The sequence below is a fragment of the Falco rusticolus genome, chromosome 2 (genome assembly GCF_015220075.1).
Source record: "Falco rusticolus isolate bFalRus1 chromosome 2, bFalRus1.pri, whole genome shotgun sequence".
Lineage (NCBI taxonomy): Eukaryota > Metazoa > Chordata > Aves > Falconiformes > Falconidae > Falco > Falco rusticolus.
Genome location: NC_051188.1, coordinates 119,159,965 through 119,175,311, shown reverse-complemented (window position 1 = coordinate 119,175,311; position 15,347 = coordinate 119,159,965). Strand labels below are relative to the sequence as shown.

General features: G+C 46.3%; 1 long non-coding RNA gene across 1 annotated transcript in view; it reads left to right on the top strand.

Annotated features, from left to right (window-relative positions):
- Nucleotides 1-14,780, top strand: part of LOC119143804 — a 147,259-nt gene extending 132,479 nt beyond the window's left edge. Inside the window, exon 6 of the long non-coding RNA XR_005102832.1 lies at nt 14,676-14,780. This is a non-coding gene — a long non-coding RNA (uncharacterized LOC119143804). The remainder of the gene's footprint in view (nt 1-14,675) is intronic.
- Nucleotides 14,781-15,347: the final 567 nt, after the last annotated feature.

Genomic DNA, 15,347 nt, shown 5'->3' with positions numbered 1-15,347 from the left:
GATGCACTCCTACACATTTTACATTTCAAGGGCTGGAAGAAGAGTCAAAGTTGACTGGATCAACTGTTTTGCCGTGGATAATTCAGCCGCCTGTACTGGAAGCCAGGGACAGTAGGCATCTGCAGCGGGGCCTCATCTGCAGGGCACTTTCCCCGAGGAAGCCCATCAGATCCCACAGGATCTGTGTGCAGGCTGATAAATCAGTCCATCCTGAGCCTTGCCGTTGTTTGTCCTTGATCATTTCATCTGCCCGTCTGCACAGATGGGCCAGGGACTTGGCGGGGGGCTGGGGGAGCTGGGCGGGAATGGAGGTGCCCGTGTGCTGGACATGGATCATTAAAGTCAGCGTTAGCAGATTAGGTAGGGCTCAGGTGTCTCCTTGGCAGGATACACAAAGTAAATTATTTATATAAATAAAGAGTCATCCAAGACAATTAGCAGCCATAGAGTGAAGCGTGGTGCGTGCTGGGCTGCCTCCCTCCCTAGGTGACAGAGCCAAACCCATGTAAACAAGGGGTGTAAGCGGGTCAGTTGCTTGTTGGCCCTGCCAAATCAGAAATTGTGCTTCTGGCTCGGTAGGAGCAAATTGGTTGTGACTGCAATCATCCTTGCCACCCCTGCTCTGGTGTATTCCCTTGCATACCAATCCTTAGGTGGTGCAAATTAACCCAGCTCCTCCGATAGCAACGCCTGTGCCGCCTCAGCTGTGCTGTTTGCATGGATGTGCATGGATGTGCATGGATTCATGGCATCTACGTGTCTCCTGTGTGGTTGTCATTGTATACGGCAGTGGGGAACAAGGATATCCTGGATTACGGAACCTGTGGTATTCTTGTTTCTGAATGAAGAGGGGCTCATGTAAACCAGCTTTGGTGTCTTTGTACGTTCAGCACGGTCCCATCTGGAAAGGCTTATAGGCACAAGTGCCTGGAGGCAGCTCGTGTCCTTGAGCAGGGTAGTTACACAGAGGTGGGGCTGCACATGTGGTGAGCAGCCCTGTGTGTGCTGGGGAGTGTGTCGTAGGAACAGCTGTGTGGAATAGGCTCAGGACCAATCCTGACCCTGAGCTGGCTCCAGGCAGAGCAACACAGCACATCCGCGCTGTGCTCCACGCGTGCACAGGTACATGGCCACGGGAACACAGCCGTCGTGCCCCACACCCGCACCGGCGCTGCACGCAGGTAGTGGCACATAAACACACGTTGGTGCCTGGACTAATAAGCCGTGTTGGATGTGAACTGCCTCAGTGGGCTTCGCAGCCCCCGTGCAGGCTGTGCCGGCGTGCGCAGGGGCTGTTGCGTGCCTCTGAAGCACTACGTCTGTGTGCACGTCGGGTAAGTGCACAAGTGCGATCGTATCGGTTGATACGTGGCTACACAGCCGCAGCCTGTTCAGCTTCCAGACGCGGAGCAGGGCCTTAGCTATATGCATTCAGGTTTATTTTTGCCACGGTGCTCCCTGATGTCCTGGCCAAGACCTAGGCTGAACACAGAAGGCTCTTCTGTAGGGGAGAGGGAAGGGGATAAAGAACAGCGGCTTCCAAGGGCCACTTTTACAAGTCCAATTTAAATCAAAACTTTTCCAAAGCACACTTCAGCCTTTTTCCTATGTGACAAGAACACTTTACCCCCTGTGCATCATATGCGAACAAAATGAGTGCATTTTATTCTGGCAGAAAGGTAGTTGTTTTCTTTGAGGTTTTTGTGCCCTGTGTGCATTTAACTGTCGTGTGGAATGACGTGAAAGGGGCTTTTTCTGAGCCTGTCTGTTGTCTCAGTGAAAGGGCTGCTGGAGTTTTAGGCTGCCTGTATTATCTTAGCGGTGATTTTATGTCACCAAATAACAGGCTATTAGCACAACCTTGCCATCGGGGTTTGTCACACTTTGTATGTCAGTGTGTACATGTGGGTTTCTTTGCTAAGTCTCATGTCCCCCAGCCTACAGTCTGGTCATTTCAAGCAAAGTTCGCAAACAGCATAATAATGCTGGAAATCACAAAAGGGGGAGCTAATGGCAGCAGCTGCTATTGTAAACCTGATTTCCACAGGCTCAGCAGGGCTTGGCATAGCAGAGGCAAGCTCGGTCAGAGAGGCCCGGCTGCCGCAGCTCTGCCTGAGCCGTTCGGTTTCTGCCATCAGCCTGGATACGAGCCGGGTCGTGGAGGCTCCTGGCTGCCTCCTGCAATGTGCTCCTGCGTGGCTTCTGCCCCGGAGCCTGGTGTGCTCCAGCTTCCCTGGAGTGGGTGGCAGTGTTGCCATACAGGAGGTCAGCCTGAGCGCGGAGGAGGCTGGGAGAGAGAGAGAGGGCATCACAGCCCCAAAGGACGCAGAGGGGAACGGAGGTGTGTATGCAGTGCCCAGCTCCGGGGCCTCTGAGAGCAGGAGCAATGCCCTTGTAAGTGAGAGGTAGCCTGTGCCAGCTCACAGCTGATAGCGTCCTCCTCATGGCTTCTGTCGAGCCTGTGCTTCTCCTGATGGAGGAAGAACATAAGGCCGTCTACTCCATATATTTTCTGTACTTAAAGATATTTGTTCTGAGTATATGCTACCGGTGTCCATCTAGTAATTCTCCTCTTCGCATGTAATCTCCCTTGATGCCTTCTCTTTGCTGGCATTCAGCTGGGTTCAGGCTCCCAGTACCTTCAGGGAAGTGGAAGGACTGAGCAGTTTTCCTTGTTCCTCTTCTGTCCCTCCTCTCCCATGTTACTGCCGTGCACTCCATGTCGCGTGAGAGAGGCACCTCTGCTGTCCGACTGTATATACATCTCCTCCCTAAATCAGTATTTAAGGTGTTTGGAAGCACCTGCGACATTAAGACCAAAAACGGAGGCTCAGGTCATCTCCAATATTGTCTTGGGTTTCTGTGGAAATACGGTGTTTTATTCCTGTAGAGATGCTGGCCGTGCTGCGACACTGCATGCTGAAGAGGCAGATTTTGTTGAGACACTTTGGCAGCTGAAGCCAGCACTCCGTGGGCTTCTGTTTATATGGGTTAGGATGTGCTGGTGGCTTTTCTTTACTCTTCTCTGGTCTGCATAGCTTTGAAAATGTAATTTTGTATATCAGACGTACCAATGGGTGTCGTCTAACACCCCTTGTTAAATGATTTAGGTCCACAGTGTTATAATCTTTCTATATAAAAATATAAGCGTGATGTTTATGCGGTTGTTTTGTGTGCCTTATACACACACATGCACACACACGTATATATGTTTAGAGCCTTCTGTCCCCATTTCAGGCGTGTCTGAAGTTATCTTAAAGATAATTAAGTACTTACAAACTGGCATTGTGGAAGAGAAAATCTATGCAAATACTGCCCATACTGTGGGAAATGAGAGGAAAACTTGGCAATTGCATAAGCTAACTAATCAATTAGCACATGCGCACTGCCCTGCCAATACGCAGGCATGTATCTATGGATAACCCGCAGCATATGGCATTGCTTGCCTGGTGGGTATGATATGATTCTACATGGGGGACATGTGAGGCTCACGTTATTGCAGCAGAGGAGAAGGAGCCCCAAACAGAAGGTTCAAACCTGTAGCAAGTAGGTAAGGATGTTTACAAATTTAAAAGATAATTTTTTTGGTGAAAAGGCTGAAGTTGTTCTATAGTGAGGGTGTGCATTACACAGTAGAACCTGTCTATGGTTCCTATGGCCCATGGTATGTGTTACTGGGGCACTTCACAACTTGTACGCATTTGTCTCTGTCACACATTTTGCCCTTCCTTGCATTGCTGGTGTAAGCATTATCCTTCGAACACACCAACACCTACAAGCCTGGTCTGTATCGTTTAAAACCCATTAAAACTGAAAAATTTAAATACTTCTAAAACTCTGTCCTTAGGTGACTTTCTCAGGGTCTCATAGGAAGTCTTTTGTAGGGGAGGAACTGAAGCTGGTGCTGCTGAGACGCAGGGAAGCATGTACATAGGCCAGAAGCGGGGGCTGCGTTTGCCAGCACGGAGCCGAGGAGGCTGGCAGGGATTTGCTCCGGCTGGTGGCTGAGCCCTACTGGCTCAGCCTTGCATAACAAAACTGCCCCACTGCCCAGCTCATGCCAGAGCCTCCTGAATGCTGGTGGCTCCTCATGCAGAAAATGAACAACAGTCACCCAGCGCTGCTACCAATACATCCTCCTGCCTGCAGGTAGCGAGCTGGAGCAAAGGCATCACTCCACTCCACGTCTGAAGGGCTTACGCTGCAAGGCACCGACTCATTCCTGCAGAGAGCGGAGCGCCTTCAGCGCTCGGTCAAGTCAAGTCAACCATTGCCGAGGCAGACCCTTAGCCCTCGTGGTAAGAGGGCAACATGAAGTAAAGCAGCGTGTGGTGGAGGGGAAGCAAGTGGAGGGTTATCGTATTTAATCTGTATAGTATTTCTGAACTTTCCTTGAAAACACAGGTGGGGATTTTTGGAGGGTGGAGGAATGGCTTTTTAGAAAGCACTTTTTATTTCTCTAAAATCCTTTCATTTTTTCCCCCTTTCCTTATGAAGTTTTGAAAATATTTAAAGGAAACCAAACATCTTTGCAAAGATGTATCTATGCTGAAAAGACAAAAGAAAGTTCTGATAAAAAGCTTCTACCAGCTCCTACTCACTAACTGCATTTCACATTCATTCTTAATTTAAAAATCTCATTGTTCAAACACTTTTAAAAGTTTTAAGATTTCCACTCTGAATGTTGTTTTTTTTGTGTCTGATGGTACTAATGTGATCAAATCAGTTCAGCTCAGCTTCCGTTAAGAAGATGAATGTATTGAGGCTCCCGACAAGGCTGTCTGTCAGTACCGCGGGATTATATGATCCTGCCACTTGGCTCCACGTTTGCTCTTGGTGAGGCTGATAATTCCATCACCCTCCCTGAAGTTGCGTTTCATTCTCCATAAATTCTTTAGTGCCTCTTTAAGCCTCTCATATTGGAGCACTTTGTCTTCCGAAATGTCCTAGTTTGATCTGTCATTACGGTGGCATGTCACATTCAGTTACTGGATGTGTCTCACTAGGTGCAATGTAGTGCTGGCTGCCAACATAACTAATTGTGAGTGAGTCCTGCTCGTGAGGCAGCTTGCTGAAAAACGCGGCTGAGAATACCGTTTTCAGAGTATCTGCTCTTTGAACTGTCTTGGCATCAGTGAAACGCTTCATTATAGAGAGACATAATAGAACCATTGGCTGTGTCCAAGCTGGGAAACTTCTGCCCAAACTCCCCACTGTTGCTACCCTTGGTTCAGCTCTACCGGTGATAGCAATGAGGAGGATAAATGAATAGACTGCTGGTTCCCAAAGCTTTCAGAACGACAGGCACAGTTGTGGATGCCACAGCCTTCTGCTCTATTTGTGTTTGCCCTCTTCAAGCCAGCATCCCCCTTCCGCTGTCTGAAACGGCTGCCGCTGCCTTCTTACCCCTCCCCTGGCCCTGGCCCCCCCGCACACCTTGCTCCACGCCCCCTGGGATGCCACCGGTGCCTTGTCTCCCACTCTGCTGCTGGCCCTGACCAGTGCTGCTGCTGGGACTAAGTGTACCAGCCCAGCAGAGCACGTTCAGCTTCATTTGATGCCTTGCCCACAGCCCTGGAGTGCTTCGTCAGCTGGGAACTGCTGATGTGAACACAGCTCCGCTTGCAGCTTCCAGCGCAGGCATTTCATCCCGTGCCAAGCATGTCAGTGTGACACCCAAATTTAGCATGCCAGTCACTGTTGCTTCCCCTGATACAGCTCGGGCAGAGAGAGTGGGAAATTGTGGCAAAAATACTCTGTTATGTTCAAAGAGAGATTGACAGTGCTATTAATAAAGCTATGGCTGGCAAATCACAGCCTGTACGGCGGGAGCCCAGCATTGCCCGGTGAAGCCACCTGCCCTTCTGCATTGCTCTCCCGCCTGGTCTTTGTGCGTTTTTCTGTTACATCTATTGGAAACACGTTTGCCTTATTGGTTCCCCCAGCTTATGAAAGTCAAGTTCCCACTCCAACGAGAACGTACTACACCTTGCGGTAACCCCGCCGTGTAGCATACAAGTTTTGCAGTTTTACATTTTAGCTTTCTGAGCCCGCCTTTGGTAGTCTGCACCACCGTGAGTGATGTGCAGGTCATTTGTACGGTACGAACCCCACCTGATGAAAACCTTGCTCATGTCATCGACCCTCTCTTTTCTGCCCAGGAGCGGCATCTTCAACGATGTCACCTCCTGAAGTATCGTCCTTAGTGTCTGGAACAGCCACACGCAGAGTGAAGGTGGTGGTTTGCAGGTGGTCCTCAAAGTCAGGCCATGCTGCCAGCTCCATCACTTCTGACACTGAGCGTGCCGGCTTCCCCCCTCCCCACCCCGAGCCCCCATACCTTGGGCTTATATACAGTCATCCACTTTGGAGTCCCTTCCTCTCTGGTTTCTCAGCCTATAGAGTGCTTCTGAAATACGTTTGTGAGTGCATTTTCTCTGCAACCATGGGTGATAAACTATTTCTAATGGTAACAGAAACTCTTGCCCGATCATTCCCCTATCCTCTCAGGACCCGCAGCCTAAAGAGAAACATTAAATATGCAATACTGTGAGAAAACTGGAAGAGCAACAGCTATGTAGTTCATTGCATATTTTAAGGATATTCTCTGCCCTCTTAACAGCTAGATGTGAGGCTGTTAATAAACAAGCAAAATCAGAATCTGAGGTGTTGAGAAAAATGAGACCTATCATGAACTTTGGCTATACATACCCCTGTGCTTTCCTATGGATGCGTGTCTTCGTTTCCCTTTGCTGCCTTCTTCCTGGAATACAAGGGTGCTTTTACTTGTTAAGACATAATTTTTTAGATATTGTTTGGCTCTGAGCATGTAGAAATGAACCTGAAAGGGAAGCATGAAGCTTTGAAAAGGACTTCCTTGAATTTCTGCTACATTAGCTAATAGAGGGGCTTTTCTCAGGACCTTATTACAGAGTACAGACCTGGCTGGGAATGGAGACTTCAATTTCTTTTAGAGTATACGCGAACCACCGTGCTCAGTATTGTACATCTGGTGACGGTTTCGTGCAGCTGTCATTGTCATGGCAGAGTCCTTTCTGTGTAAGAGAAACCCAGCAAAGTCACTAAGTACTTGCAAGCTAGGAGAACCGTTAGTTGGAACAAGTTGTGAGCAAGCACATTTTGACCCTGAAGCCATACAGTTTTAAAAATAGTTCTTCTTGAGTCTTCCAGGAGATGCAGCAATAGCTGTGAGGATCAGGCTCTAAGGGTTTAACTTCCTGTGTGTGCCTACACACCAATAAGCTACTTGTTATATCAGCAGTGATAATTCTCAAGGTCATGGGCATTTGCTGCTCTAATCTTAGTATGCTTTTGCTATCAAAGGGGGATGACAGCTGTGTGCATGTGTGCTGCGACTGCGGACTGAATTCAAAACGCACTGTACAACATCACCTGGTTTTCAAGGACAAAGCTGAAGCAAAGTTTTACTTTTCACTTAGAAGAAAAAGAAAGAGAGAAAAAAGTGGGAGTGGGGGTAATCAGACCATTGAGCTTTGTTACTGCGTTATTTATTTTCATTAAAACCATAATACTTAACTGCAAATAGCTTTGGAAATGTTTAATTACCCCTTTCATCAAAGGCATTTGACATGCAAATGAAGGAAGAACCAAACTGTTGTGAAATGCAATTAACAACTGTTACCAATAAACAGGCTTGGGGGCCTCGGGTGACCTGCACAGGGAACATCAGCATGGTCCTAGATCAGCACAGGCCTGTTATGACATTACAGCCTTTTAAAATTTCAATAGATTGATTTGTTCGGTTTGCTTGGGTTTTATGATTTGTTTGAGGATTGCTCTTGTTGGTATGGTTTGAGAATTATTAGGTGGAAAAGCCCTGGGAGTGACGGATGTGATGGAGAGGCATACGATAAGGAGAAGAATTTGCTGTTTGGGGTTTTTTTTCCTCTTTTAGGTGGAATGGCTGTGGTTAAGGTGGGCGAGTATCGCTTAAAAGAGAAAGTTTCCAAGTATCCATTCGTATACATTTACTTTACAGAATGCCTGACCCCTTTTTCCTTACCACTGCAGATTTATTTCCTAAAATCCTTTAGTTCCCAGGAAGGAAAGTGTTATAGATACTCCTGCCAGCATATATCCATCTGTGAGTGCTGCTGTGAATATTTATATGTTTGAATCAGAACAAGGAGAGGGCCCCTGTGGCCTGGGGGCCGTTGGGGCAGGAAGCAGATGGCTCCATGGCTGCAGCACGATGCGAGTGCCTGGGACCAGTCCTGACTGCTTGCTGAGCGATGCTCACGCTACGTAGGGAATGCCTTGTGCAGCCTGGAGGAGGGGTATGTGTCTGCAGATGAGTTTTTCAGTGTCTCTGCATTTGTAAATTTTACTGTTTCTCTACACCACGTGCACAGTTGGTCTGTAAAAGGAAAGGCAGCCGTGCATTTGGAATACCCAGCCAGGTGTCAGGTCTGATGCAGCAATACAGCTGACTCCATGTGTGCCATTTTTGTGGAGAACTAGGTAGCACACCCTTTAGAATTACAAGAAAATAAATAAATAGTTGTTTTGGCCTCTTCTTAATGACAATAGAGCTAGATTATTCCGGCCATTTCATTAGTTGACTTGACACGTGTTCCGGTCTCTGGGACCAGCAGCCCAGTTTTCAACGAGAAATTCTGCCTCAGGTGTAGGACTCGTTCTGTTCTGGCATGTCTTTGCTACCAGCTATGGCAGACTTGCCTTTGCTGTTACCAAGGCCTCACTTGCATTAAATATTTTGCATCATTCACCTGCATTGTATGCTATGCTTTAACCACTTTGGGTTCTAACAGCCCCATTCATATTTCTAGGAGCCTTCTAGGTCCATCATCACCACCTTCAACATAATTAGGTGAGTTATCATTGCAATATTACTTGTATATGATTATGCTTTTGCTAGAGACTAAGCATAGTGTCCAGTATCAAAATAGAGAGCAGACAAAGGCAGAGCTCCCTTTGTTTCAATATGTTCACAGGAGCAAATCAGTTTCCTCTTCTGTTGGATTAGCACTGGTCTTCCTGGATCTTAAAATGCAAGCATGTCCTTCAAATAAAATACTGTTTTATTTGTAGGTGGTCATGAAACTCAATGCATCTTTCACAAATTGAGATTGCATAAACGTAAAATTACTGTAAAGGAAGAATTGGGCTGAAGGTAGTATTTCTAGTGAGTATTTTGACTGCTGTGACTGTATTTTCTTATATAATAATAATAATAATAATAATAATAATGGTGATTGGAGCTCACTTGTCTTAAGCTCATCTCCATCATTCATTCATCCATAAATTGAATTTGAATGCAGATTGAGTTCTAGGTGGAGAATTATTTCACACAGGCTTTTTCGCCTTTGATCATTTATTCAGTTGAGCTAGTGGGATGCCCTGCTTCCATTTCCAGGGTTTTTTCCTTCATCTTTGTCTTTGAATAAAGCACTGAAGAATGCTTTGATACTTTCTTTCAACCTGAAAATGTTTTTCTTAACCTTTATAATACCTGTTAAGTTTAAGATAGAGGGAACTAATGCTCCATTTGCAATACTGTGGTATGTATAACATTTTCTCGGTTTCCTCCAGACAGGCTTGGAGCCTGTATCGCTGGGGCAGGGGCTGGTGAAAAGAATGTAGTTGCAAGCCCAGAGACAGAGCACTGAAGCAGCCTCCTCTTTCTCCAATCAATGTCATCATCGCTTCCAGAAAACAAACTTTTCTTGTAGTTTTCCTAGTGCAAAAAATTGTGTTCACTGGATCTACCCAGTATTTATGGCACTAGCTGTTCCCTTAGGATGCCTGTTGCGTGTCATGCACAGAAAAAATTGGAATAGTCTCCAAATGATTCTGGGCATACCTTGGCCCTCAAATCCTGCTGTGGATCTTACCCCAGAGTCAAGCACAGCAATGAACTGCGTTAGAAAATATTCTGTCAAGAGGAGCCATGTTAATTTTCTCCTTCCACCCTCTTCTCAGGAGAAAGGCAAAACCTGCCACCGTGAAGAGGCTCACTGCTTCTGGGGAAGAACGCCATGAGGTGCTTCAGGCTTGTGTGCGTTCAGAACATTCTGCAGACTGCAGAATCCCCTGTGACAATCTGGGAAGGGCTTTGTCACTTTGATTTTGCTCTGAGATGATTTGGCCAGGGTTACCCTGTAAAACTAACAGAACAGAGGTTAGATACCCAAGTTCTCACCAGGCAAGGTAGGAGGCATCCCAGTATTTTTCTTCCAGGCAGCTGTAATGATGCCTTTGTGTGGCCCTGAGCTGGCTGGGCTGGAACAGAAAGGCTGCTTGTACTGTCAGATCCTTCCTGTCAAACAGTCCTTGGTTTATCGTCTGGCGATGGTTTGTCTGTCAAGTTCAGTTTTACAGTGCCTGTTTTCAGCTTCTCGGTCCTCTGATGACTTTAAGATAATATGTCGCACAGGAATGATATCCCTCTTTGGGGAAATTTTATATTTCATCATCCTCCACCTACGGCTGTGATCTTGCACCACTGAGCATCCTACAGAACAGGAGCCTCTTGTCTGTACTTTTAATTGTCCTGCCTGATGAATCAGGATCCCATTGTTTAATGACACACACACACACCCCTTTTGTTAACTACATTCACCAGTGTTTTATGAGGCACCCGTCTTTCCCTGTAGGAGTCCTGGATTCCTGGTATGAAGAGCTGTCATCCCACAAACATAACTACTTTATTTTAACCAATTTTTTATTGGTGTTTCAAGTCATTGGGTTAGTAAGTAACGATTGGGTATGAAGCACTGAGGACCAATTTCCATGGTGCAATGCTGTGCAGTTTGTCATAGGAACAGCTAGGAAGTGACTGTGCTGACTGGCATGTGACACTGCTTTGTCCCAAAGGGGGCATAATCCAGAGGTCTGGATGCCAAAGCAACCATACATGAAAATGGTGCTGGTTAGGAAGACACCAACAGTCCTTGACTGCGTCCCAGTTAGAGCGCCTGAGTTTTTCTTGAGGGTATGGTTTCGGACCTTCCAAATCGGCTATACACAGCATACTCCTGTCCAGTCCCAAGTTCAAACTCTTGTTGGTAACCATAAAACCTTTCTTACATAAAATAATGATTTCTTAATGCAATCAAGCGATGATGTATTAGCAATATGCTATGCCCATCTTCTGATCAATTGTGCGATGCAATAACATCATTCCCAAGTTGCCCATTTGCTTGGGACACAACTTTAGTCACTGAGGATGACAAGGCATTGCTTTTTTTCCTTTCCTTCTATTCACACTAAAAGTTAAGAGGGGTGCTGGGGGATTTGTTTTGCCTCAGTTGGTGTATTGGGTCTGGCTGGGTGGGAGATGACGTTCCGCATAGCAGCCCATATGGTGCTGTTTCAGATTTGTGACTAACACGGTGTTGATAACCCACCACTGTTTTGGCTGTGGCTGAACAGTGTTTGCACAGTGTCACAGCTTTCTTTTTTCCCCACCCTAGCCGCTTTGCCAGTGCCTCGGCGGGGGGCTGGAGGGGACACAGCAGGACAGCTGACCTGAGCTGGCCAAGGGGGTACCCCATGCCGTGTCACGCTGTGCTCCGCAATAGAAGCTGGGGTAGGACAAGAAGGTGGGGGCTTTTTCTTCCAGGGTGGCTGTTGCTCGGAGACTGGCTGGGCATCTGTCTGCTTGTGGGAGTTGGTGAGTGATTGCCTTTGCATTGCTTCTTTATTTCTTCTTTCCTTCAGCTATTAAACTGTCTTTATCTCAACCCATGTGTTTTCTGGCTCTGGCTCTTCCTATTTTGTTCCCCATCCCAAGGAGCAGGCTGGGGTGAGTTAGAGGCCGTGTGGGTGCTTGGCTTCTGGCCAGGGTCAATCCACCATGGTTGAAAACGTTTTAATCCTCCTCTACATGAGAAACTGCCAGCATCGCTCTCCAAGGCACTCAGCCTGGCTCTCTGGTCCAGCCTGTTCCTTACCCTGCTTTTCCCACTGCTGGCCAACCCGATGCTGATCCTGTCCCTTCATCTTTCTGATGGAAAAATCCTGTTCTGCTTCCAGTTTTGAGGAGAGCTGAATGAGCCCTCTATTTACTGGCTACAATGAAATTAGCATTTGCCTAGCTGAATTGCTGGTGGAGTCCTCAAACAGAAGTTTTTAAGGGACAGAATTTGACTTGTGACAGTATAGAGAATAAATTATTTTTGAGTGCTGTAGGGGTGCGGTGGTTCCTGGCTGGCATGTTAGAAGGGCTATAGGCCAGCACTCGATAGCAGCACTCCAGCTTTATACCATCTGCATTTCTTTTAATGACAAAAATAATCCGTTTTTCTGCACTGTTGTCAAAATGCTGAGCCAACATGCCGGTCTGGGAGTGTGATCTGGAGTTCTGGTCTGGCCACATCAGCTGTGCTGTGCAGCCAAGTCCAGCAGCAGATTCTGTAATATTGTTGAGGTCTGAGCCAGGGAAAGTACAGATGTTGCAGCACGTTGCAAGTGCTTTAGCAGTTTGAAGGGCTCAGTCCAGTCCTTGGGCCCTTTTCTATTTCTCTTAAATGACACTCGAGGCACAGAGGAGAAGCAAAGTAGGCAATCCAGCAAAAGCAGGGATCTTCCCAATAGAAGCGTCTGCACAGTTGGTCAGAACCACTAATAAATCTTAATATTTACTCTTCTAACGTTCGCACTACCACAGAGAGAGGAAATTCAGCTGCGACAGTGTTTTCCTTGAACTCAGAGATGACTGGTTATAGCTGAGGTTAGGGTCCTCAGGGGGCAATGAGATTTATTAACATCCTCTTTGCTCACTGTTTTCTCTCAAATGTACTGACAAGCCACTTTTAGTCCACGTTGACTCTGACATGACCCAGTCCAATTTGCTTTGACAGCCATTACAGTAGTAAACTTAGAATTCTATGTTTTTATTTGGGGGTGAGATTAATGTATAGACCTTAGCTTTCAAGGAGGAGATAAGTCAATTGGAGAGGATACCTCAGGTTGCCTTGGGTAGGTCTTACCCTGAGTTTGGGTGGTGGTGGTTTGTTGTCTTTTTTTTACTGAGCATCAACAGTTATAAATAGACATTTTAGCTAGAATGAAATTTTATCAGAATTGCTTTAGCAGTGAGGTGAAGAAGGGGACGGAGTTGTCCCAACATCTAGCCAAACCAGTCAGTTAACTGCCTTCCATAAGCTTTATGTTAATGACAGAGGTTCACTGTTGTACTTTATTACAAGACGTGCATATGGGGGTAGAAGAATCACTAGGGGGTGGCCATAAATCTGCCTGTTGCTCTAGTCTTAGTGGTATTAAACCATAGAGAAAATACCAGTTTTTTTCCCTTGCACTTTATTTGTGCTGGGCCATGTACATACCACATTCATGAAATGTATCGGTCACTGTGACTGGCTACAGGGAGACATAATTTTTGAATCATCTAGCAATATGAAGACCACGGTAAAGAATGCATGGTACAGAGTGGCACTGGATAATATGTCAATATGACCATTCTGCCGTGAAAATAAAATGCAGAATTCTGCTCTAACAAACCTTTCTGAAGTCAGCGCTAGAGAAAAGACCTCTTGCCAATTGCTCATGCCTCATGCAGACCTGACCTCCAGCAGTTACAGCGAGGTACAGTCCATAATTTCTGCTTGTGTTGCTCTGTGGAATTTGTGTGCCTTGGTCTTGACCTTGGCTTTGCTGTTAAGCCTGAGAGCAGTCGAAATATTTAGCACACAGAAATGGAAATCTCTTTTGGCAACGGCATTCTTTTAATATACACAAGATTTAGGAAATTAACTTTAAACTTAAAGTTTACCTGTGTTGTAGGCAGAGAGATGGTTTATCTTATGTCTGTTCATCTGTGCCACTACAGTGAAACACGGGGAAAATGCTTTTATGAAAAGACAATACTGTTTTCATTTTTGACAGTTAAATTTAAAAAATCATCCAGTTGTGTTGCTTGCATCGGCCGGCAACTAGGCAGCTTTCTGCACCAGCGTGGGTGCTGGCAATACTGTATCTCCAGCTACACTGTCCTGGTCTCTAGTGACTCCTTAGTGCTCTCCAGAACCTGACCACCGAATGTTTGTACAAAGAAAAATGGACAGCTTTCCATAACCAAATGTGTGAGTTGTCATGGACACCTTCCGTAAAACCACATAGTTTTGTGCTCCCCTATCTCTTCTTCCCCTTGCATCCTTTTTCCTGTCTTGAGTGTCTTAAAAAAATAATTTCCACATTCTTCAGCAATCCTAACATAGTATTCTTTCAATTTGTCTCCGATATTCCAATTTTTTTATACTGCACCATGTATAATAACTTGGGTTTAGCATGCTTTTATGTTGTATGGAATAGCGTGTCAGCACAGCACTACAAGAGAGCCCTGTAATTACTTCAGGGTCGGTGAAGGATGACCCAGTATGTTGATACATGCACTGTGCTTCCTCTGGAGCAACAGGAGAATCGGAAAGGTGTCGGAACAGCCTGCGTGCTTAAAGCAACGTTCACAGTCAACTGAAATAGTACTGAACGTGACTGAAGATGGGGACATGCAGAGGTACCTGTGAAATCTGTTGTACTGTTTTGTTGCATTTTCAGCAAAATTTCTCAACTTACGCTTTTACCATACTCTAAAATTTTGCCCTGTGTGTTCCACGCACATTCGATCCTGACCTGTGCTTCCTTTTTTTCAGGTAAACTCCCTGGGAGAGTCAGGTTCAGGAATACTTGATGCAGCTGCCAGAGGCAGGGAGCAAAGTTCCTTTAAAACCACCATGAGACTCAGCCACTTCTGCTCCACGTACAAGGTAAACTTCCTTATGCTGCCCTCTCTAACAAGTAATAGCATATACGTTGCAACAACAGCACTACATACACACCACTTTCCTCTGTAGAGCAGATGAGGAAGAGCTAGCCATCTATAAGACAGAATTAACATTTATTTAGTTTAATATACTAATGGAAAGCCTTTCCTTGCTGCTGTGATGCGAACTGAGAAGCAGCAGCGGCTGCCAAAGGGGCTCTTTGGCACTCACTCCCTTTGTCCTTGGTACCATGCGGTTTAGGTTAGAGAATCCAGCAGCTTTGTCATTGGGAAGTTTAGGAATTACTGACGCACTTGCTGTGTCTATACCGGTTTTTAGGGCAGCTCCAAGGTCTCAAGACTAGCTTCTGATACAGTTCAGTGCAAGAACGACTGGAGCACACCCAAGAGAGCAGGTGCCTGAGCGTGCGTTAGCTCATCTGCAGGCATGCCTGCGCAGGCTGTGCGCATATGGGCAGGACATGGAGCGTGCAATGCCCACAAGCTGTTGTGAACTTTCTCTTTCTAGAGGTGTAGACATGCTGCCTCTGCTTTTTCTGCC